Here is a 25,229-nt window from a genome sequence, read left to right as displayed (position 1 = left end):
CGTAGAGATCCGTATAAAATTTTGCAAATTCCTCTGCTATCTTTGAATGGTTGTAAGTCACTTCTCCCCCTTTTAACCTAATAGCAGGGCTAATGCTCTCGACCTGATCCGTCTAAGTTTATTAATAATAATAATAATAATAATAGCATGTTTTTGTATACCGCTGCTAGTTATACGTAGCACTTTACAGAGACATTTTGCAGGCAGAGGTCCCTGCCCTGTGGAGCTCTCAATCTATGATTTTGGTGCCTGAGGCATAGGGAGATAAAGTGACTTGCCCAAGGTCACAAGGAGCCAACACCGGGAATTGAACCAGGCTCTCCTGCTTCAAACTCTCAGTGCCAGTCAGTGTCTTTTACTCACTGAGCCACTCCCTCTCCCTTATTAGCCAATAAACGGTCCGCCTTATCTCCTTTATCATAATACGTTTGCTTAGTTCATTCAAGGGCTCTCTCTACATCCTCTAATTACACCCTCCTAAGTCCCCCACCCCTTGCCTGCTTCAGGATTTTATAAATTTTCTTCGATGGTTTTTTTTTTGTTCTAATTTTACAATTTTTTTTTTGTTACTTTTTTGTATCTTTCTATTTTTATTCTCTTTCTGTGTGGTGCTATTGAGATGAGCCGTCCTCTGATGGTGGCCTTATGTGCCTCCCAAAGTGTCGATGTTTATTCTACAGAGCCATTGTTGATAAGAAAATAATTTTTGAGTGACTCTCCAATTTCTGAGTTAATCTCTGGGTAATTCAGTAATAAATCGTTCATCCCCCAATGGAATGATTTAGTCCTAGCAAATGGGGGATCGAACAGGATCGCCACCGGGGCGTGGTCTGACCATGTGATAGACCCTATATCTGAGTGGACCTATACCTCCAAAATACCCAGGGATACAAATATATTGTCAATTCTGGAGTACGAATTGTGTGGGGTGACTAAAAAGAGTAGTCCCTCTGACCTCTATGTGAGCTACACAAGACATCCCACAAACCATATTCTTTAAGTAGCAGTCTAAATTTCTTGGCTACACTATTTGTCAGCGCAGAGTGTGATTACTCTGAGTGGTTGGACTTATCCACATCCAGATCTGGTACACATATTAAAATCACCCCCCAATATCAGCAGTTGCTCTTGGCTATCTGCCATAGATTCCAGTGTTTCCCTTAAAAAATCAAATTGTCCCTCGTTAGGTGTGTATACAGTATATTCACCAACGTGATATGTTGGCCTGAAAGAAGCCCGTGAGCCACTCCCCCCTTGATCTCTCTTAACCTCCAATGCCTGGAACGGAATGTCCCGTTTAATCTGTATCGCAACCCCTCTTTTTTTGCTAGTAAGAGAAGAGTAAAATGCTGTGGGGTATGCCCCGCTAAAGGTGTTTGGGGGTTCCCGAGAATCAAAATGCATCTCTTGCAAAAAAAAAAATATCTGGTTTCAAAGTTCCTAATTTCTTTTAGGGCCAATCTACGTTTACCATTGCTGTTGAGACCTTTAACATTCAAGGATTGTAAGCTCTTCGGAGCAGGGACTCTTCCTCCGAAATGTTACTTTTATGTCTCAAGCACTTATTCCCATGACCTGTTATTCCCATGATATGTAATTTGTATTATTTGTTATTTATATGATTGTCACGTGTATTACTGCTGTGAAGCGCTATGTACATTTGTGGCGCGATATAAATAAAAAGGTATGTGGGTATGTAGCACACCAAAACAGTGCAAATAAATGCAAAAAATGCGATACTTGCGCACAATGCCGGACCTCCTGGTTCAAAGATGGCCTATCTGCAGCAATCCAAGTATACAGCAACAGGAAAGATGATCCAGGGCTCCACGGTTTTTAGCAAAATAATTTATTCATAATAAACAACGTTTCGGCCTCACTTAGGCCTTTGTCATGTGACTGGTAATGAGTGACTGGTAATCATTACCAGTTACTTGACAAAGGCCTAAGTGAGGCCGAAACATTGTGTATTATGAATAAATTCTTTTGCTAAAAATTCGTGGAGCCCTGGATCGTCTTTCCTGTGCGATATAAATAAAGACATACATACTAACTTCAATGGCGCTTGCTAGTCATTTCCAATGTTGTGTCTCTGATGTATCTCTCATGTGAAATTTGTGTACTAAAAACTTTAATGGTTTTAGGGAACAGATAGGGATAAAAAACAAAGGGAAGGGACGTTCCCCCCTAAGGGAACTTGGGAAAAAGCAAAAACTGCAAAAATGAAACGATAAAATAAGATGTGTGAAACCAGCCACTCTCCAAATTTGCGGCCAGACCCTACGTGGCCTTGGCTGTGGGCATATGGTCCTACTAGTGGCGACCTGACGTCAGGCATGCAGAGCTCACACCGATCCTGCTCACCCCGCCTCTATCTGCTCTCCCTCCCATGGTTGCGCCCTCACCACAGCTTGATTAGAATATAAAATTATTATCCAGGTCTTCATATATTTCGCAAAACCATTGGCAAGAATGAAAAGTCCAACACAGGAAACGGCATCAGGTCCCACTTTATATACTGACATTTTCTCAACTTTTGGCAGGTCTTAAAATTTCGCAGTAATCCACCAAAAATGTTGTATTTAGGTTTATTTTCACTTTATCCTGGTCTACAGTATGTTTACTGTCGCAATAACGCGAAATATGAGGGAAATCTGCAAAAAAACGTTGTGAGTGACGGCACAGGCACATGGCAAGCTATAAAAAATATTAAGCCAGCTTGCTGCCCTCTTTCATTAAGATGCCTACCCACTGCTGGGTTTATTGTGCCATCGCAGCAAGACCACAATGGCTCCCAAAACCATGAAATAAAAGGCTTGAGTTTCTGTGTTGTAATGTATTTAAGTGCGTGATTCATCGTGTGTCTGGGCTAGTAACAATGGCAGGCAAGTAGCAGACACACGGTGAGTTAACGGACTGGGGGTGGTGTATGGCCAGGGATAGTGTGGTGGGACAATGGGAAGTTAGGGTGGGACACGCCCGCCAGCTAGGAGAGTACACTCTCCAAAAACAGAGCATTGTTCTCTCCCCGGTAGCGAGGGGTCTCACTCTGCGGGAAGCATGGAGCTGGAACCATACCTACTCCATATAGCCTGCCTCCTCCTTGCATAACCAGCTGCTCCTCCCCGGGCTTAACCCCACAGCCGCTGGTGGGGAGGAGTGGAGCAGAGGGAGGCAATGCCGGAAAGCAGAGAGGGGGAAGGGAGGGGCTCATACCCACCATGGCGCCCCTGCCTGAGTGCAGGGGGCCAACTGTTGAATTGAACCACCTGTGCTGAAGCAGGGACATCCTTTAAAACTCAAACTGTTGGGGGTTCTTGAGGACTGGAGTTTGGGTTTAGGCATGTTAGGGTTAGAACACGTCAGTGTTAGGGCATGTTAGGGTTTTACAATCAACCATGCATATAGGCAAAAAAGTTATATTTTCCAGATGTACAATTTTCCGTGATGGCAAAACTCCATACACTAAGCTGGTAGTATTTATGGGCTTATTCTATATCCATTGAAACAGGTGATCAGGCTATTTACAACTGAAATTCTCCATTGAAGTCAATGGGGAATGTTGACCTAAAACGGCTTGATCGACCGCTTCAGATGGTATAGAACAAGCTCGTTAATGTTCAGAATACTATGCCCATGGCAGGACGTCATGAAGGGGTTAACGTAAACCTAATAAGTGCCTGTAAACCTTCAAAGCCCCAAAGTGTCATCATGTTCAAGTTTATGAATTATAGATCTCCACTTTTCCTCCGACACCTCCCTTCTCGCTGCACCACTGAAGAAGGGTAAAACATTTCACAGGTTCCTCTGGATAAGGAGGATTAGCAAGGCTGTGCATTATAATTCTGCAAATCTAAATAGGGTGCAATAAACCACATTCATCATGTCGATGATTTAGCTTCTCGTGTAATGATGCTGCTTAGTAATTTATATATGAGCTTCATCATGATTTCGTAATGCAATTTTAAATTGCAGTTAAAAGGAACTGATCTGCTTTTATCTCCGACAAGCCGTACACACTATTAATATTGTTTTTTTCTTCTTCTTCTGTGTATTGTCAGTGAGAACAAAGACTTTAAATTAAGTGTTAAGTATATTACTTCCAGATTGCATTTAGGAAATAAAGACAAATTTAATACAGTAATGAAGGGGTGTGCCAACTTCTGGTAGTGCTCCCGCCTGCCTGCTCTCCCACAGTGCTCGCGCTCGCACCCCCACCCCCCTTACCTGTGTGCCGGCGTCAGAGGGGTTATGTGACGTCATGTCACATGACCCCGCAGCATAATTTGTTGCCGCGTTGACACGGTGACGTGTCGCCTGACTCGTGGTAAGTGAGTTACAGAGGCCTCACGCGGTCCCCCGGCATTTAATCTAAATGCATTTGGGAAGAGTGCAGGGCATCTAACCCCCCACCCAAAAAAATCTTGTGCCCCCCAAGTTTGAGCACCCCTGCAGTACATAGTACACTGTATTTCTACAGTGTAATATAGGGTATTACGCACAGACACATACAAATGGATCCCGGTTTGTTAGAAATCAAGTTCAATTAAAAGTGATAGACGGATAAAAAAACCCCTATGCAGCCACTTATAGGGTTTTAGATCACTTCCAATTTAGATCAGACATAATTTAACACAACAAAGGCAGCTGTTCTGTTTGGTCAAATGTTTTCTTCTTACTGTATTGTATATACATAAGGTTTTAAAGAACAGCACCACTGACCGTGTTCCCATGCTGACCACTGACTGTGTTCCCATGCTGACCTATGGCTGTGTTCCCATGCTGACCACTGACTGTGTTCCCATGCTGACCACTGATTGTGTTCCCATGCTGACCTCTGGCTGTTTTCCCATGCTGACCACTGACTGTGTTCCCATGCTGACCTCTGGCTGTGTTCCCATGCGGACCTCTGGCTGTGTTCCCATGCTGACCTCTGGATGTGTTGCCATGCTGACCACTGACTGTGTTCCCATGCTGACCTCTGGCTGTGTTCCCATGCTGACCTCTGGATGTGTTGCCATGCTGACCACTGACTGTGTTTCGATGCTGACCTCTGGCTGTGTTACCATGCTGACCACTGACTGTGTTCCCATACTGACCACTGACTGTGTTCCCATGCTGACCACTAACTGTGTTCCCATGCTGACCTCTGGCAGTGTTCCCATGCTGACCACTGACTGTGTTCCCATGCTGACCTCTCGCTGTGTTCCCATGCGGACCTCTGGCTGTGTTCCCATGCTGACCTCTGGCTGTGTTCCCATGCTGACCTCTGGCTGTGTTCCCATGCTGACCTCTGGATGTGTTGCCATGCTGACCACTGACTGTGTTCCCATGCTGACCTCTGGCTGTGTTCCCATGCTGACCTCTGGATGTGTTGCCATGCTGACCACTGACTGTGTTCCGATGCTGACCTCTGGCTGTGTTACCATGCTGACCTCTGGCTGTGTTCCCATGCTGACCTTTGGCTGTGTTCCCATCCTGACCACTGGTAGTTTGGATACAAAAAAAACAAAGTACACGTATGATATTCACGTAAACCAGGGGCGGCCAACTCCAGTTCTCATTGGCCACCAACAGGTCAGGTTTTCAGGACATCCATGCTTCAGCTGAGCCACTGATTGAGCCACCTGTGCTGACGCAAGGATATCCTGAAAACCGGACCTTTTGGTGACCCATGAGCACTGGCGTTGGCCACTCCAGATATAAAAGCAAACTAATGATTTGCCAGGACATCCGGTTTCCCAGTGATGCGTCTGTGCTAAAAATCAGAGAGGTGACTTTGGTTCATTATGAACATGCACAGTTACTACATCAATAATCTATTAAACCCAAGGTGTGTGTTACCGTTAAAAAGCAAACAGACAGAAATGTAGTTATTGAAGGAGGTACCTATTTATTTTTTAATGTTAAATGCTCCTAAGAACAATAGTTACATTAACTGGCATTAAAACTAGAGATGGGCAAATTGTTTTTGCGAACTTGGATCCACCTCGGATCAGGCGGTTCCTTTTGATCTGCTGATTACTCTAAATATGGAAAATCCGCAATTGTGAATTTATTTGAGCAAGAGAGCAATCTTTTTAATTTTATTAGCCGTCACCAATTGTGCCCTCAAAATAAATTAGGGGGCACACCTGAGAGATATGCTAACTATATTTAAATGTGTCCCGTCCCACACTTTCTGAAAAGATTTTCATAACAACTATATAAAGATAATAATAAGCCTAAAGCACCAACCTAATGACTAGAATCATGTCAGACCCAACAGGACCAGAACCCACATCTACTGCTTTTCTAGGCCACTGCTCCAGCAGTGTGAGCTAAACCAGCTGATGGCTGCCCACTGTCACAGCTGTACTTCACCTTATTTTTAAATGTATGTTTTCTTTCATTTCTATTAGAATATGAAGAGAGAGAGAGAAGGCAATCCTTTAGAGGAGGAATCCTGCTAAATACTCCACGTGGGAAAAATACCACTTAGAGATTTTATAATGACCTGGACAAAGTCACTTTTAATATATACAATAAAAACATGAGAAAGGACCTCTCAGAGCTGCAAAATAAAGGATACATTAATGAAATGCAATGTATCCGTGATGTATTAACCTAATGGAGTAAAAAAGTTATATTATTAATATATTATTAAGTTATATTTATAAAGAGAGAATTAAGTCGGATTAGAAAGGTCTCTCTCTCTCTGTCTGTCTCTCTCTCTCTGTGCCTCTGAGTCTCTCTATCTCTCTGTCATCTGTGTCTCTCTCTGTGTCTCTCTCTCTGTCTGGGGAATGTAAATATCCGCCCGGATTGCAGTCAACGGTGAATTTGAATGAATCCGCCTGGATATTCCAGTATGAAATGCATGCGAATTTTGGTGTCGAATGGATTTTGGCAAAATAATCAGTGGGATTTCGGGAACCGAACTTTGACCGTTTTATCCCATCTCTAATTTAAACCCACCGTAGTATTGAGCCATTTAAAACCCTCTGCCCAGCTGACGTAGGAAGTGCCAGCAGGGAGAATTGACACATTCTCTGGGTATGTGTAAATGTTTTACTTTGGGCCACTCCGTCATTACTTGGTGTTCATGCTGTGAAAGGGTTAAGTCCATTAATAAAACTCACACTGCATTACATATGTCCCTTCCTGGGAGTCACAGAAGAAATGCAATTACTTTTAAAAAGCATGGAATGCATTCAAACTAAATGCTAACCCCTTTCAAGAGGGTTATTACAATGGTGAGCAATTCTAACAGAGAACTATTAATAATAAGATGGGGTTTTCCAAGGTGATTTTTTTCCCTTAGTCTCTACAGTACTTAGCCACCAATACAGCCTCCTAAGAAGGTCACTTGATTACAAAACATTTTGATTAGAAATAATCTTATTCTTTCTCTTAATATAAGTAGTACATACTGTAAGCATAATCCAATTTTAACAGCAAAAACAAATAAAATCCTCTACTAAATGTCTTGTTTACCCTAATTTCTAGATTCCTATTGTTTTTTGGGGCTGTTTTAGTGTGTTTAAAAAAGTTGGGATTTTTAAAGAGAGACTTTTTAAATATCACTGGTAAAACCCATTAAGCGCATTTTTTGCAAAAACGCACTAAACGCCCTTCCTGACTTCGAATTTCTTGATATTTGTATAGGAAACCTCATTAAAGCTGCAGTTCAAGCTGTCATTTAAAAAAAAAAATGTCATTCAATATGTGCATCAATACAATCTACACACTGACAAGTGATTAGCTAAGTTGGTGATCGATCCTTTCTCATGTAATCGATCGCTGAAGATTGGGCTCGGGGGGATCACTAAATGCATCTTGGGTCCTCTGCTGCTGCGCTGACAGCCAAAGTTCTGTGGTGAAGATCATGTGACCAGACAGGCACAAGATTCCATTGGTTGACTGCTAGAGAGAGGGCAGGGCTCAAAAAGGTGAGGCTGTTACAGAAGGGGAAGGGGATGTGACTTCGCAAATGGTTGCTATAGGAACAAAATGCTTGTTACATTAGAATACATTCAAAATGTCTGTAAAATTGTTTATTTTTAATTTATTTTATTTTATTTATTTTTAAATGCTACAGATAAGGTATTTTCTCATAGTACAGAACTGATTTATTAAAAAAAAGAACACACGTAGGATATTGCTTGAACTGCAGCTTTAAAGAAAGTAGCTGTCATATCAAAATACCTTTATATATATATATATATATATATATATATATATATATATATATATATATATATATATATAGACAGAAAAAAGACTGCGCTCAACAGGTAATAGAGATCTAAATGTAGTTAATAAACAGTATTGATTAGTATAATTGATTGACTATACATAAATTAATTTCTAATAGAATAGCTGAATTATTACTGGTAATTTCTATACATGCTAAACTAAAATAAATGAGTGTAATTGTGGACCTGTATAAAATAAACTAAAATAGCTAAAACCCTAAATCACTAATACAAATACATAAAATAAGTAATATAATAATATAATGAATATAATTTTCTGTGAAAGAAAAAATATATATATAAAAATAAAAATTAAAATAAAAATAAAAAGAAAAAATGAAAAAATGAAAAATGAGAAAAGGGAAAGGGATTCAAAAATAGGATCTGGCAGCTCTCCACAAGGACCAACGACCTCCCAGGAATCTGCGAACAACAAAAAAAGAAAGCGCCCGATCCTAGTGCAATATGAAAAAAACACTTTTAATACAATCGATTAGGTCCAACAAAAATACACTCACAAACAAATAAAGGGTAAAAGCATGTAATGAGTATACTCATTCGCCTCCACGTGCTGCTGTAATTGTGTACTTGTACAGTTTGACCCTTTGCTAGCATACATCTCCTAAAAGTACATAGCAATAGTAAAATAGTTTTAAAATAAAATTAAAATCTAAAATTCCACATCTAAATAGGTTAATAGATTTTAATTTTATTTTAAATCTATTTTACTATTGCTATGTACTTTTAGGAGATGTATGCTAGCAAAGGGTCAAACTGTACAAGTACACAATATGTAACATTAGGGATTAAAAATGGGTAGCTATCTAATCAAATCTTTATTATTAATTGGATTATTGGTATGAGTATAGGTAGACATGTATTTGTAGAGTTCATATTAGGTATTATTGCATTTATTTTTATGTGCAAGTATGTTCAGTGTTTTTATATGTATATTATATGTCTTTTAGTCACATTCACCATTGGGAAGTATTTTAAAAGTAGGTTTTGACACATGTATTTTGTGGTGGTTAATTAGGTGGTGACCTATATAAGACCACCTCCTGCAATACCCTAATACCTCCTGACGAAGCGCTATACTGCGCGAAACGCGTAGAGGGTTGTTTCAATACTTTTATGTTGCACTCCTGGGTAGGAGTGCATCTTTAGCACAGTAGAATCTCCCTATTTTCTGTTTTTTGCTGGTATTCCCCCGTGAGTCTTGAGTGGCTGTTGCTATTGCTGTAGCCCTTGCCACGGCTAGAGAGAGCCCGCCTTTTGCTCGGTCACTACACTTCCGGTTCCGGGTCAGGGACCCTGTGTGACTGAAGCAGTGTGTTGCAGGACGGGGGTAACCAAATAGTTGCAGATCAGATTCCTGTGGGAGTATCTACATGCTGCTGTTTTACTAATTGTAAGTAATTCTGTGCTTCTGTTGTTGTAATAAATTGAACCTATCTCACCCTGGTTTTTTCTTTCTCTGCGCTCCACCTCCCATTTCTCTTTTTTGCATTTTGGACTGTATCTGGCCGGCTGATCACCGGAGGGAGAGGGAGCAGCGGGAGAGGAGACCTTCCAGAGGAATCTCCCTTAGGATCCCAGACGAGCGCGATTTCCATCTTCAAGAACTGTAATACACAGCTCTCCAGCTGTCCCACTTTACTGCTTCACAAAGGTCCCTCAAATGATCAATATCTCCCCTCAATCCATCCCCATATACCATCTGTAACGAACAGCACACAAGTGATTTAGATATGCAAACAGGGTTAATACACACGGCTACTCTAGTCAACTCACATTTCTCCTCCGCAAGATACTTTCAATTAGTTCATATTAACCTCTTACTCAATTGCAATCATATCTATACGCTTCCAGCACCCATTATGTAAAATATGTAAATTAATATATCTGCCAGGGTCTCAGGTCCCTGTTTATTATAGAAAAACAACTATGCGCTTGTAGCACTATGCTCTGTTCCCCCACCCTGAGTGAGATCATGCTGCTACCATGTGTTGCTGGTGCGGTCCGTACCTGTGAGCCTGGAACACCTTGTTAAGACTTATGTATTATTTTGTCCCCATTGAAACAACATAAGCCCACCCTGTCCTAAATCAGCTGCTAGGTTGGTGTTTTTACGACTTGGAAAAAAACCTTGCTCCAAAAAGACGTATAAAATGTGCCTGGATATATAAACGCACTCATAACTTCCTTTCTCTAACACTAGGACATACGTAACTCATATCAATAGATCCAGGCAATTGTGACAGAGGTAAAGAGACTAATTATGACTGTCTTGCTCCTAAATTTAAGTGAAAAATGGCTATCTGTTCGTGGCACCTCTTACCCACCTCTTACCATGCAGTGTGGGGTACGGTTTGATTTGTCTTTATGCCACGATGCCGAATATGTACCTCTCATTATGTACAGTAGATTATTAAACATGAGAATATCATGCAACGTAAACTCCTTTGACTAAGCGATGCCCTGTGTCACCTCTCTCTGTGATGCACAGGGGGTGTCTCAGGAATGTTAATTTCCTTTGAGGCTGACAGCCCAGGGGTCTAGCAATTGTTTATTGCCTTCTAAGCAAGGCATGTCACTTTTACTGATAAGCCCCCCCACCCCAATTATGTCATCCTTTGTAGGTCTGCAAAGACCCAGAGTCTTGGCCTATCATAAGCCCAATAGATTGTATTTTTAGAATCAAACTGTAGCTACATTAACCCCATAGAAGCACCAGATTGATTAAAATACATAATATTTCATGATATTATCATGATACTAATAGAAGCCGTTTCATGTTGTAATTTAGTAACAATGTATAAAGACCTTTTTGTATTCACTTTTGAACTGTGGGAGTGGTTAGTGAAAAGGTTAATTGGCCCAGCATTAACATGGGATGTACAGTATCAAAATTACTGTATTTTTCTTTTTTTGCTGCTCACACCCACCAGGTGATGGTGGGAGGTGAGAGCGCGTGAGAGGTCAGTGGGGTGGACGGAAGAAACATCTCACATGAGCGTTTATTGACCCACGCAAAGCATAAATATCACAAGTGTCCACTACCATTGGGAGTTGGGATGCGGTTACCAGTCTTTAGACGAACGTCGCAGTTTCAGCGTTACTTTAATGTTAAAAAATGTCACGAAGAGGTTTATTTTCTTAGTGAGGAAAGGATAACAGAATAAATAAAACAGCTGGCTGGCAACCTTGGTTCAGTCCTTGAAAGGAAGGAAGATACCTTGTTCTCTGCTCCCGCCTGTCACTTTGTTAGCGTGCGTTCTCGCAGTGCAGAATGCTGCTTAATCAATCCCTAAACCAGAAGACATAGAACAAAGCCAAACTGCTCCATGTTGAGATGAATTTATTAAAACCCCACATTATTGCATATAAAAAAAAGTCGGGGTGTACTGTCCTTATCCAAGCCTTCCCCGGACACATCTCATGGCTGCATCCCTTCTTTAGTGAACAGTCTGTGAAACTGTGCCTTTCAAATATGCATATATAGCCATGGCAGGTCAAGACTATCTTTCTGCCTTCCTGTCACATTCTGATAGCTACAGACAGTGACAGGCTACCCTGTGGGGTTTACCCCCTCTCATGCAGCCTCCCTGAGTGGCAGGAGAGGTGGTGACACTGGGTCTGTGTGCAGCCAATCGTGATGCAGACCCTGTGCCCTCCATTTCGCCATTAGGGATGATGCACTAAAAATTATAGAGTCAGTAGAGGTCCTTCCCAGCCGGGGAAAGGAGAGGAGTCCACCTCTGCCCCTCCTGGGGCTGAGTGAGCTCAAGATCTGTGCAGGAGCACAAGGCCTCAATATTATCTGCTGGCCAGCACCATCCAGGGGTCTGGGACCCATTCTCCACTATGAATCAAATGCTGTGATACCACCTGCAGTGGCTGCACCAATAAAGATCCTTTTTATATAATTCTGCCTAAGCAGCAGTCTATTGGGCAGAGGTATGGGGGAAAAGACTGTCATGGCGGGGATTGTCTGCAGCTCTGCAGGAGGCTACTGTGACTGGAGGCGCTGACACAGATGAAGAGAACCTGAGGATCCCCAAAATCCTGTCCTGTTTCCCAACAACATTGCGGAAGCTCATCTCGCCTGGACCCTCACAGGTAACCAGCACCACACGGACCTGTAGCATAGGCAAAATCTCCCAGAAAGGGAGGGGTGGGGGAAGCAGTGCTACACATAAACATGAGGTTTGAATAAATGTGTGGTTTTAGCGCTTGTAATTTAGTTCTTCCAGGGAGGTCTGTTCCTTCAGTACTATCAGTACCGCAGTCACATGATGTACATTGCAGCGCAAAATGTCTTGTGGGCCTTCAACGGCAGGAATAGCCCAGGGTGTTCACCCTAAGAGGCACCGTGTATCTACTTGCAGGAGTTCCGAGCCTCTAAAGGCTGTCTTTAGAGCGTGCTACCGCGCCTGCCCGTTGGAGCTCAAATGCGCGTGAAATTTGGAGGCAAAATGAACTGTTTTTTTTCGTGCGACGGCCAGGTGACGTGAGCGGTACGCCCAATGAGGGTGAACCAGCTTTGTGATGTCATGGCCACACACCCCCAACACGCCTCCCCATCGCGTCTACTCTGGCCACAGATCGCTGCACGTAAAGACGCGCGTCACGTCATGCGCACAGTAGCGCGCGCTCTCACACCATGGATGCAGCCTTAGTGTGCACACCGTGTATAACAGACAGCCACCCATATATCTCTATGCAAGGGTAGCTTAGGCCGCGCGTATAGTGCCGGTGACGCCGACGCGACGGATGACGTCACATGTGGCGCCAGTCTCTGAAAAATCCAATTTAACCCTCTACCCAAAAAAATTCCGCTCCGTCGCTGTCGCGCTTATTATAAGCGCTGGCGACGGAGTCAATAGTTTTGTTTTGAGCGACGTCGTGTCGCCGTCGCGGGCACTATAACCGCTGCCTTAGTCAGCCAATCATTAGACAGCAGCAGGGGAGAAGACCGAAATAACTGCATTGCAGGTAGTGGCGGATTTACAATTTTGCCGCCCTTAGGCCCATTCCTTTTTGCCGCCCCTAAATTTTTCATCTGGCCCTCTCCTCAATACACCAAATGTAATCACCCCCCCCCGCGCAGCACACACAATATGGCACACCCAACGCAGCGCGCACACAAAAGTGCACCCCCTCCCGCGCAACACACATAAAATGGCACCTCATCCTACGCAACACACATATAAAATGGCAACACACACCTTAGTGGAGCTTTGCAGCTTGCTCTCTTCTCCCTGCCCCCTCCTCACACAGGTAGCTTGCTCTCTTCTCCCTGCTCCCTCCTCACACAGGCAGCTTGCTCTCTTCTCCCTGCCCCCTCCTCACAGGTCACACAGGCAGCGTGCTCTCTCCATCCATGCCCCCTCCTCACACAGGTCACACCGGCAGCTTACTCCCTGCCCCCTGCCCCCTCCTCACACAGGCAGCTTGATCTCTTCTCACTGCTCCCTCCTCACACAGGCAGCTTGCTCTCTACTCCCTGCTCCCTCCTCACAGGTCACACCGGCAGCATGCTCTCTTCTCCCTGCTCCCTCCTCACAGGTCACACAGGCAGCGTGCTCTCTTCTCCATGCCCCCTCCTCACACAGGTCACACAGGCAGCTTGCTCTCTTCTCCCTGCCCCCTCCTCACACAGACAGCTTGCTCTCTTCTCCCTGCTCCCTCCTCACACAGGCAGCTTGCTCTCTTCTCCCTGCTCCCTCCTCACACAGGCAGCTTGCTCTCTTCTCCCTCCCCCTCCTCACACAGGTCACACAGGTAGTTTGCTCTCTTCTCCCTGCTCCCTCCTCACACAGGTCACACAGGCAGCTTGCTCTCTTCTCCCTCCCCCTCCTCACACAGGTCACACAGACAGCATGCTCTCTTCTCCCTGCCGCTCCTCACACAGGTCACACAGACAGCTTGCTCTCTTCTCCCTGCTCGCTCCTCACACAGGTCACACAGACAGCTTGCTCTCTTCTCCCTGCTTGCTCCTCACACAGGTCACACAGGCAGCGTGCTCCCTTCTCCCTGCCCCCTCCTCACACAGGTCACACAGACAGTTGCTCCCTTCTCCCTGACCCCTCCTCACACCGGTGGTCACACAGGCAGCTTGCTCTCTTCTCCCTGCTCGCTCCTCACACAGGTCACACAGCCAGTAGCTGCACAGTGCAGCTCAGAGAGAACTGATACATTGTTCCCATGCTGTGCAGTTGCTTGCAGGCCCCGCCCATTCAGACATCTCTTCCAATCCAGGCTCGGGGGAGGCGGAGCCTGAGGACTGTGTCTGTGACATCAAAATCTGCCGCCTTAGTCCTGGGACCAACGCTCCTAATGGCAAATCTAACACTGGTTGTAGGTTTCTGAACCACAGGGTCCTTCCCCAGAATCAGGTGGCTTTTTTTGATATGCAGACCACCTATGTGGATTCGTGGTCTACAGCAGGTGTTCTCAACTGCAGTCCTCAAGACTCTCCAACAGGCCAGGTTTTCAGGATATCCCTGCTTCAGCACAGTTGGCTCAATCAATATGTTTCCGGACCCATCGGAATAGTTTTCAAGAAGTTGGATGTGACAACTTTGCAAGCACGTTATGCGCCTTTAAAGTTTTATCATCTGTATTTAGCTTGCATATTTCCCACTTACCCCTGGCTATTATCCAGCACAATTATTGCATCTCACATATAGTTGCTATGTTTCCCATGCTAATGGCTTCGGTGTTTTAATGGAGGAAATTCAGCAGTGGTATTATCAACGCAGAAGTGATTAATGGATTGTGTTTCAAGGGCCAAATAACAGAGAGGCAATTAGAGGGGGAAAAAAACGATAATATATGGCTTTCTACACCAATCAAATGCCTCCAGTTGTGCAGCATTCTGCATGCAATCAGAAATGTTATTTAAAGGTACGGGAGAGCAAGAGCTAGTGTAAGTACACCAACATATGCTTGGCTTATTCTGCCAATGTACATAGAGTTACAGTGTGACACTCCTACAGTTTTAGTCTCTATCAAATGGCTGTGAATGTCACAGGTCTTAAAAATGAACTTGTAGATCACTGCACACAATGGCTTCAACAAAAGAGAGAGACTGGATAATCAATTACAGTTTGCAAAGTTGTTTGCCAAAGGGAAACGGAGAGACAAGTTTGGCATCTAAAATGAATGATGACTAGAGGCTATGGCCAGTATCTTTTACTGTATATCTTTTTTTAAGACACGTATTCCAGGGCTGAGTGGGTTAAATAGAAGAATGGAGAGGGAGTGTCTCAGTGAGTAAAGACACCGAGGTTGAATCAGAAGAACCTGGTCCAATTCCCGGTGTCAGCTCCTTGTGACCTTGGTCAAGTCCCTTTATCTCAGGCACTAAAGTCATAGATTGTAAGTTCATTTGGACAGGAATTGACTGGAACAATCCTATGAGATGTGTACCATGCGCTATAATGTAATTGTGAAGCGCTGTGAAGATGTGTTATATGTGTAAACCCCCTTTGTCTGCAAGCAACACAGGATACTGCCCCGTAGCAGGTTTCTCTGTATAGGACATGTGACCCTGGTAGGCCAGTTCGGAAGGTGGGTGAGGAGGGACAGAGAGAGGTGGTTAAGAGGTGGGACAGCCATGACAGAGTGAGTCAGTTCCTGCAGGACCCTGGAGGAGTTTAGGGAGCTGCTTGGAGAGAGGCAGCACAGTTGGACGAGTGCATGCAGCAGAGCCCAGCCGATTAGGACCAGACTACACAGCGCTAAGCAGAGAGACTATTGCACGAGGGTGCCCAGCTGTGCAGCAGGGTGTGAGTGGGTGAGAGACACCGCAAAGGATATCTCCTGCAGCCTGCTACTAAACTGGTACCGAAGTTCCTTTGTGAAGCACAGACCTGGAACATCCACACTATCTAATGAGCTCCAACGGGTGTGCCAGCACCCCTAACATATAGGCCAGTACCCCCAGGTCTGGGAGATCTGACACTGATTGACTCTACAGATCACTCGTGCAGCGAGACATGTTTCAACCTTAATGGGTATCATCAGTGTGAAGTTGGTTGGACTGCTGGCTTTGCATTTTCAAGACTGTAGGGTTTACCATCACATGTCTGTGAGTGGTTTCTCTGGCTTTGCATCTGATTCCCATGTTGTGCTTTAAAACTGTGTTAGCAGCGAGCATTAGCTTATATGGGCTCCATGTAACAATGGTTTTTCAGACAAAAGGTGACACATTGTGTGCTCATTTGCATGTCATTTCCCAGAATTCCTTGCTGCAGTGGAAGCACTGTATGCTGTGGATAATGGTGAAAGGTAGGGTTGCAGACCTGCCTAAGACATGTGAATGTGCTCACAAGTGATCTTTTTATTTTATATAAATATATATATATATATATATATATATATATATATATACAGGCGGTCCTAGTTTTACGACGTTTCGTTTTACGATGAACGGCTTATCCGACGCTAGTCAATGCATCCCTATGGCCAGTTTTACGACCCCCGAACGGCTTATCCGACGCTTTAAAAAATTGCTACAAATGTCCAATCAGAAGGCTGCAGGCTAGGGAAATCATTCTGAACAGTCTGTGTGAAGGTTTGGTGGTGTATTTTAGGCCCTAAACCATGGCTGATAAAAGCAAAAAGCAAAGTGTTGTTACTCCAAAAAGGAATAGAAAATCTATTACTTTGGAGACCAAACAAAACATAATAAAGCGCTCTGAGAAAGGAGAGACGAACACAGAAATTGGACGTGCCTTGGATATACCTCGCACAACTATTGTGACAATAATCAAAGACAAGGCAAGAATCCTGGAACAGATCAAGGGCTCAGCACCTATACAAGGTACAACAATAAGGCAACGTGCTGGGCATATTGCTGAGGTAGAAAAACTCCTCATCATATGGCTGGAAGATCAATCCCAGCGTCATGTGCCCATTAGTTTAGCCTTAATTTAGGCCAATGCTTTGAGTCTGTATGAGGACATTAAGCAACAGCATGGAGAAGGGGCCACTGAGGAAACGTTCACTGCAAGTAAGGGCTGGTTTATGCGGTTTAAAGAGAGGGCAAACTTGCATAACATTAAAGTGACCGGTGAAGCTGCTAGTGCTGATGAGGAGGCAGCTAAAACCTTCCCTGTTACATTGGCCAAAATTATAGAGGACGGTGGCTATTGCGCACGTCAAGTGTTCAATGTTGATGAGACTGGGCTCTACTGGAAGAAAATGCCCAGTAGAAGCTACATTGCAGAAGAGGAAAAATCAATGCTGGGTTTAAAGTTGCAAAGGACAGGCTGACTCTTCTGCTTGAATCAAATGCTGCAGGTGATTTCAAGCAAAAACCTTTGCTTGGTTATCATGCAGAAAACCCTAGGGCATTCAAGGGTTATGCAAAGAACACACTTCCAGTGATTTGGAAGTCCAACCGTAAGGCATGGGTAACAGGGAGCCTTTTTGAAGACTGTTTCCAGCATCAATTTATTCCAGCTGTGCAATTATATTGCATGAACCAGAACCTCGATTTTAAAGCATTGCTGCTCCTGGACAATGCTCCTGGCCATCCCGTGTACCTGTATGACAATCATCCAAACGTCATGGTGGTGTTCATGCCCCCCAACACCACCTCATTGATACAGCCGATGGACCAGGGGGCTATCGCTTCCTTCAAGGCCTACTATCTTAGGTGAACATTTGCCCAGGCCATCAGAGCAATTGATGTGGAAGGTGGCCCAACCTTAAAAGAATTTTGGAAGGGTTACAACATTCTCCATGTAGTAAGAAACATCAGAGAGGCATGGAATGAGGTGAAACAATCCAATTTAAATGGAGTTTGGCGTAATTTGTGCCCTGATTTTGTGTCTACTGTCCAAGGCCTTACAGAGACTGTTGCAGAGGTTACAGAAACTGTTGTGCAAATGGCCAGAGATCTCAACTTGGAGGTGGAAACCGAGGCTATTGAGGAGTTGCTCGCCTCACATTCTAATAGTTGAGCAATGAAGACCTCATGCAATTAGAAGAGCAAAAAATTGCTGAAGAGGAGGCCCACCATTCTGCTGATGTGGCACAGCCACAGCCACGTAAATCATTGTCAATAAAAATGTTGGCTACGGCATTCAAGCACATTGATAGCGCACTGGCAATATTTGAGGACAATGACCCTAACATTGAACGGAGTTCAACAGTCAGTCGTGGGGTGTCTAAACAAATCAGCTGCTATAGAGAGATCTACACGCAGAAAAGGGAAGGATCTGTCCAGACTTCAATGAAGAGATTCTTCAAGAGGCCGAAACCTTCAAGTCCACCTACATCACCTCCAAAAAGTCCGTTGTCTGTTGAAGTTCCCCCCCCCCCAATCATCTTCCTCCAATAATTGATGTTTTTTTTTGCTCATGTACATTTCTGTACAGAAAAACACACAAAATCCACGGGGAGCATGGGGAGGAAACAAAAATAAATTTAAGTGCAGCAAAAATGGCAACGTGGAAAAAGCCTTCAAATGACTTGGCTCTAATGAATTGACTACTTACAAGATGTAAGAGTCAAATAGGCAGGGTTGATAAGTGCAGCAAAAATGGCAACGTGGTATACATTTCTGTACAGAATACAGCATAGTTTTATTTTTATAATTTTATTTTACATTTCTGGAATCAATAAATATAATGTTTCCATCATAATCTATGTGTGTGCTGCATATCTTATTTCTTGAATAACATTTTCTGTGTATTTTAGCATTAAAAATGCCTTCAGGAACGGAACGTTTGATTTAAACAGTGTTCCTATGGGAAAACGGGTTTCGCTTTACGACGCTTTGCTATCCGACGTCATTATGAGTAACGCATTGCGTCGGACAACCGAGGACCGCCTGTATATATATAGTGATACAATCACTGTCTCTAGGTGCTGGAATAGGGCAGCTATGGGACTTTTCAGCATACAGAGAGTTAATTAACCCCAGAGTAGCTAGTTCAGCTGCAGATAATCAGGATGAACTGCTGAATGAACAAGGAAGACACAGGGAGCTGCTATGCTGAGAGAAACTGCTGTTCCCAGAGAAAGGGGACAGAGAAGAGTTCTCCCCAGCTGTGGAAGCTGGCACAGTCCCCTAGGCCTGCTGGATGGTGGTCGGGGAGTCTGTTGGGACTGAGTAGGTCTTAATCCCAGGAAGAGGAAGGAAGGACGCAAGACCATGCTGAAGCAGGGATGTCCTGTCCTTAACATTGGACTTACAGAGGAAAGATTCTCTGAGCTCTCATGGGGCTGAGCTCCCCTAAGAATGAAGTATATGAGACCACACTGAAGCGGGCACAGCTGATCCATAGCCTTGGAATTACAGTAGAGGGGTTCTCTGAAGTCCAGAGGGAGCTACCTGGAGCCCCAACAGAAAGAGGAGATAAGTAACATATTAATGTACTGAAGATTATGTTGTTGCATATGCCAGGGCATGTTTTGGGGTGGTAACCAGCTTAGCTGTCCATCCAGTTAGTAAGGTCTAAAGATACAGGTATAGTTAGTCTCCTAAGAGTAGTAGGCATTTATTTTATGATTTATTTTTACTTAATGGGACGGTGGGGCTGTTAGTGTATAATGTATCCTTGTAAATAAACCCTGCATAGAGAAATACTACATTTCCTGCCTTAATCTGGGAGTAAAAGAGACTGCAACGTGATTTGGGCATCACAATTGTAAGGAATCGGGGGAACACGCTCCCTGCCGTATCTCAGATCCCTGATCTCCTTACAGAGCATGCACGCACCCACGGTTCTTCTATGTGTGTCACGGAGCTCGGCCCCACCCTAGGTCGCGTCGCGCACATCTCTTGCATGCGTCGCGTACACATGACGCGTGCGCCGCTCTCGAGCTGCAGTCAAGACTTTCTAATCCTTGTTTGTGTCTTGATCCCTTCCCTGCTTCCGCAGAGGCCGCGCCTCTGCTCTTCCACCTGCCTTATCTCACCAACAGGAAGTGACTTCAAGCATACTGAAGCAAGTGATGCCATCTTGCTTTCTGTCAAATCATGCCCTCCTCCTCCTGAGAGGAAGTAAGCCTCACTCTCACTCTCATTACCAACAGCTGCTGCTCCTTAAATAACAGGCAGTTACTATCTGCCCTGTCTCATGCAAAGTACTACTCCAGTACTCTATGCCTCCTGTTTGTGTCACCGCATGCTGTGTCCTGCCTGGATTTCCACTGGGACCTCTACTTGCTCTCCTTTGGCTTTCCGGAAGACTGGGACATTACTCTTTATATTACTGAGGTATAGTTTACTGCTGCGGGTAGTGTAGGACCTGCTGATTAGGGTTTACCTTGATGTGGTAGCAGGCTGAAAATACTTTGGCCAAAGCATTTAACTAAAGAACCCTTACTTTTAATTTAGTATTGCTTTTCTCTTCAGCTACTGGCACTATGCCTTTAAGGAGGTTGGACGTCCTCCAGGAAGCAACCGACCATTGTAACCTTGTGCTTTTGACTCTGCTCTACCGGCTCTTCTTACCTGTGGCATCTCACACCACTGCGCTGGTGCCTGAGAGTGCGCGCATCTCAGCTCTGCTAACAGAGCATGCGCGCATGTGCATCTGGCTCAGCTGTGCCACTGAGCCTGGCTCCACTCCTCCGGACGCGCCGCGCTTCTCTCACGCATGCACCGCTCCCCAGCTGTGCGGCAACTTTCTCCTATTTTATGTCTCCTGCGGCTTTTCCACTTCGCTATCGGGTCCCCCTCCTTGTTTTGGCTTGTGCATGGGAGCACAAGCGTTACAACAATAATTACAAAAATAATTACAGCACCATAATGATGAATGGATATATGTGTATCCTAATATATATAATGACCAAAGATAATGGACCTACATTGGGAGGAGAGACAAAAGAGGAAAAGAAGGGGGAGGAGGGAGGGTGATGAATGTGGGAGGAGGAGGGGGAAAGGAAGGAAGGCAAAAAACTATGGGCGGGTCAAGGTATATGTGATCACAAGTGACTAGGCGTTGTAAAGCCCTAGAGAAACAAACAACACAAAACCAGCAAACAAACAACCATATAGGACAAGGAAGGGTGGACAATGAGTGAGGGATGGTGAGAACACAGAAACACAAGGATTCAAAAATGCCAAGGGACAAAAAAAATGTAGATAAAAATGCTGGATGATCAGAGCAGCTATCCATAGGAACAACCACCTTCACTGATACTCTATAAAACAAAAAAGGTCAGAGCGGGCTCCATAGGGTAAATCGGTTAAAGGTTTTAATAAAAGCAATATAAAATCAGGACACTCACAAAAGTAGGTAGAACAAGCGCATTGAATCTATTAAAGGATATATTCTGTATGATCCACCGGTAGACAGCTGGAACCTCGAGGTTGGAGGCATGTGACATGTATCCGCTTCTGGATCCGGGTGCGCTCCAGAGATGTGCGTCCACACAATAGTCCACTGGCACAATCGTAGTACCTCCCGTGGTTCCACAGCTGCTATCAACAAAGTATCCTGCTGCTCCTCCTTCTCTTACCTTGCACCCGAAAACTGGAACAGTCTACCGGACAGCCGCCACCAGTCTAAATTCTTTCAAAATTAAAGCGGTCTCACATTTTAATCTGGTCTGTAACTGTTACATATGCCTATAATATATATTATCTCTAACTGTACATTCAATGTCTTGTGTATAACGTATACCCTGTTCATTTATGTATCTATGTATTTGTAACCATGTGCTACATGTCATCTTAACTCTATACCCAGGACATACTTGAAAACGGGAGGTAACTCTCAATGTATTACTTCCTGGTAAAACATTTTATAAATAAATAAATCCGTGTGCTCGTTCTCACAGACTCGGTGAACAGTCCTAATGTATAACCCTACGTGTTTCGTCGCAACGATATTGGCGACTTCATCAGGGGTTATATATATAATCATAAACATTTAAAAAATAATGATTGTGCTTGTTATTGGCCGCTTATATCATTGTGTGGTTTTGATGCATGATCTCCCCTTATGCTATGTTAATTTTGTTTGAGAATCAAAAACGATTTCATCGGTGTGTGCTGTTTGTACTGTTTGTTTATTTGCACAGAATGTGACATTTCTTTAGATGCGATGTTTCAGAAGTGGAAAATATTATGTAAGGGGGTCACCCCCTGTTCCCCTGATCTTCCTTTGCCCTCTGCCTTACCCATGTGGCAGTGGGGGAAGGGGACGGCAACTGCTCCCGGCGGGCACCGCCCTCTTGGTTGTGGCGCGAGCTTCGCCCATGCGCAGTAAAGATCGCGCACGCGGTCCCCATAGAAAAGAGCTGTACCAAGAACTACAATTCCTAGCAGCCTCTGGGGACTGCACTTTCACCCTTGTCACAGACAGCATTGAAGCCAATAGAGCTGGCAGATTCTCATGCTGCAGAGTTGCAACAATGTTGTGTGCAGACAGGGTTTTGTCAGTCAGAGACCGGAGCAGCCCAGGGAAGGAGGTAGGGTACAGGAGTCAGGAACTCCCTGTACTAGGCCAGCACCCCCAGGGCCCGAGGTAGCTAAATACCCCATGAGAGTGAGTGTTGCCAGAGACTGCCCTAGGTTAAGGGACCCTGTCACTCAGGTTTGCAAGTTGGAGTCAGGGAGCTGTGAGGGAAGGAAGGGGGGGGAGCGAGTGCAGCTCCTGCCCCATATACTGTAGGTACCCACACCCCAGGTAGGCCCCAACTCCCCACTAGATTAATGGGTAAGTACTGAGGGAGGCCCAAGATAGGGACGCTGCCCTTAGTGTTAGAGTGCTGCCTTGTCAGAGTCACGGCTGTTAGTGCTGTGAGGTGTAGCCAGGTCTAAGATTGGTGTACATATCTCTTTCTCATGTTGGCAGTAACCCTGGTAAGTGTGCAGGAGTGCCAGCAACAATCATGAGGTTTCCCCTCACACCCTGGTGGGGTGTCATATGTCCCCAAAGGAAGTGACAACATGCAGTGTGTTCCCACTTAGGATACAGGGCATGTTTGTTCTCCGGGGGGTGATATAAGACACAGCACTGCCTAAAGTTAGAAGTTCAGTTTCCTGTTGTTGTGCTGCTCTGTTCACTGAGAGGCACGTGAAGGTCTGCAACATTGTTGCAGTGTCTCCTGCTAGCTGTGAGTCAGTGAGCATACGCAGCAGAGTTAGAGGAGCTGAGAGAGACAAAGCAGCTCAAGAGAGGAGCTGACAGCAGCCAGAGAAGCTGGAGAATCTCTCTGAGAGTAGAGGTGGAAAGCAGATCTATTAGAGAAGGGACCTTCCTAATGGAATGCTACAAGGAGATGAGTGGCTGAGCTGTTATCTGTGAGGGGCAGCTTGCCCATACCAACCATCAATAAAGATGCCCTGTTCGAATATACCTCCACTGTGTGAGTGTGAAGTTACTCAGCAGTGGATGGCACCACCAAGAAGGAGTTCCTCACCAGGACCATCTCCCTGCGGAAGCACAGATCCTGATGAGGTGGAGGCGCTGCACATGAAGTAAGTTGGACTCGCACACACTACCTCAGCTGCCTGTCTGGATGACATCCCCTAATACCATCAAGCGGGAGACTCAGGAGCCCTGTTGCCTACAGGTGCACCACCAGACACGAACACGTAATGGGGACTGGTTAGATTACCCGGGCCAATGTGAGATTGGGGGGGGGGAAAACCCGTTACAATTGGAGGCGCTGCTGAGATACCTGTCAACAGGACAGGCTTTTGCTAGGCACACTAGGAAACAGGGAGAGTGTCTGCTGCCACTCTGTGCTGGAAAGGGAAAATCTAGGGGTAGTCAGGAGAACGAAAAACCTCGCAAAGCACGCCCTAGACTGACCTAAGGGGTTAGTGAGTCTGGAGCCGGGGGCTATAGCTGTCCTAGTCACCTTGAGGTAGCGCTAGGGGTAGGATGCCTGAAGGGATAGCCTGTTAACGTGGTCAGGAATTCTGGAGAGGATCTGCACTAGGCTAGCCAACAGGAGGTAGACGCCCAAGTACTGCATGGAAGAGCCAGAGTACTCTAGTCTCCATTCCAGATCACTTACCGAAGGGAGCACAGATTGGAGGAAGGAGATACAGTAGACACAGAAAGAGTGAGCCTAGCCTGAGGTAGTGCAAACACGAGTCAGAACTATGTTAGGTACACAAGGTGGTGCACAAGGCATGTTTGTTGTATCGGTATGGCAGCTGCCCCGCAGAGAGGAGCTCCATGTACGATCAGAACGAACACAGTAATCCAATGGCGGCCGCAAGAATGGAGGATCCGCGCGGTGCGGAAGGTCCAAAATGGCGGACGGAGGCCGATGGAGAGAGCGCACATGGCGTGTGTGCGGGTGAAGAGCAAGCTACAGAAGCGACTTTTGTGAGCCTGCTATGGAGTGGTGCTAAAGCCGTGGCTGAGCCGTGTTTATCATGTTTTTGTTCTCGGGATGATACCCCTGAGAATAATGAGCATGACAGTGTTATCCGATGGGAGGAACGAAATGGACTTTGTTATACCCCAATTGACAAACAGCCAGACGTTGCCTCAAATGGGAAAAAGGACAATCCTTACCAAAATGGCGGTTCCCGCGTTCCCGGGACACCGCGTGGGCATGCTGCAGAAAGTCTTGCAACTTTGCAGTTTGCAGAAAGTTGGCCGGGATTGGCGCCAAAGGAAAAACCCCACCCTGCGGGGAAGTTTGGCGCGAAAGCTGGAGCCGCGCCCTCAGGGACTGTGACGGACTCAGAGCCCCTCCCCGGTGATGTGAGTGACTCAGCGCAGAGCCAGAACCACTCCATTATAGAGCATGCCCCTCCTTTACAGTCCACCAGGGGGAGCAAGCGCAGTGAACAGCGATCAGCAACCGCTGTTCATACTAAAGACAGTACAGAATGCAGAGAAGCACACCCGCAGTTGTATGGAGCCTGGCGATACAAAGGGGGGAAAATATCCTTTCTGGTGTGCCCGTGTCTACAAAAGAAATTGAACCTGACTGGTGGTATGGACTTTAACCATGTTGTGTTACCCATAAAATACCGGGTGGCCTGGGTGGATG

Source organism: Ascaphus truei, chromosome 7 (assembly GCF_040206685.1).
Source record: "Ascaphus truei isolate aAscTru1 chromosome 7, aAscTru1.hap1, whole genome shotgun sequence".
In the NCBI taxonomy this organism is placed as follows: Eukaryota; Metazoa; Chordata; class Amphibia; order Anura; family Ascaphidae; genus Ascaphus; species Ascaphus truei.
The sequence above is the reverse complement of the archived record's forward strand: the minus strand, read 5'-3'. Positions refer to the sequence as shown.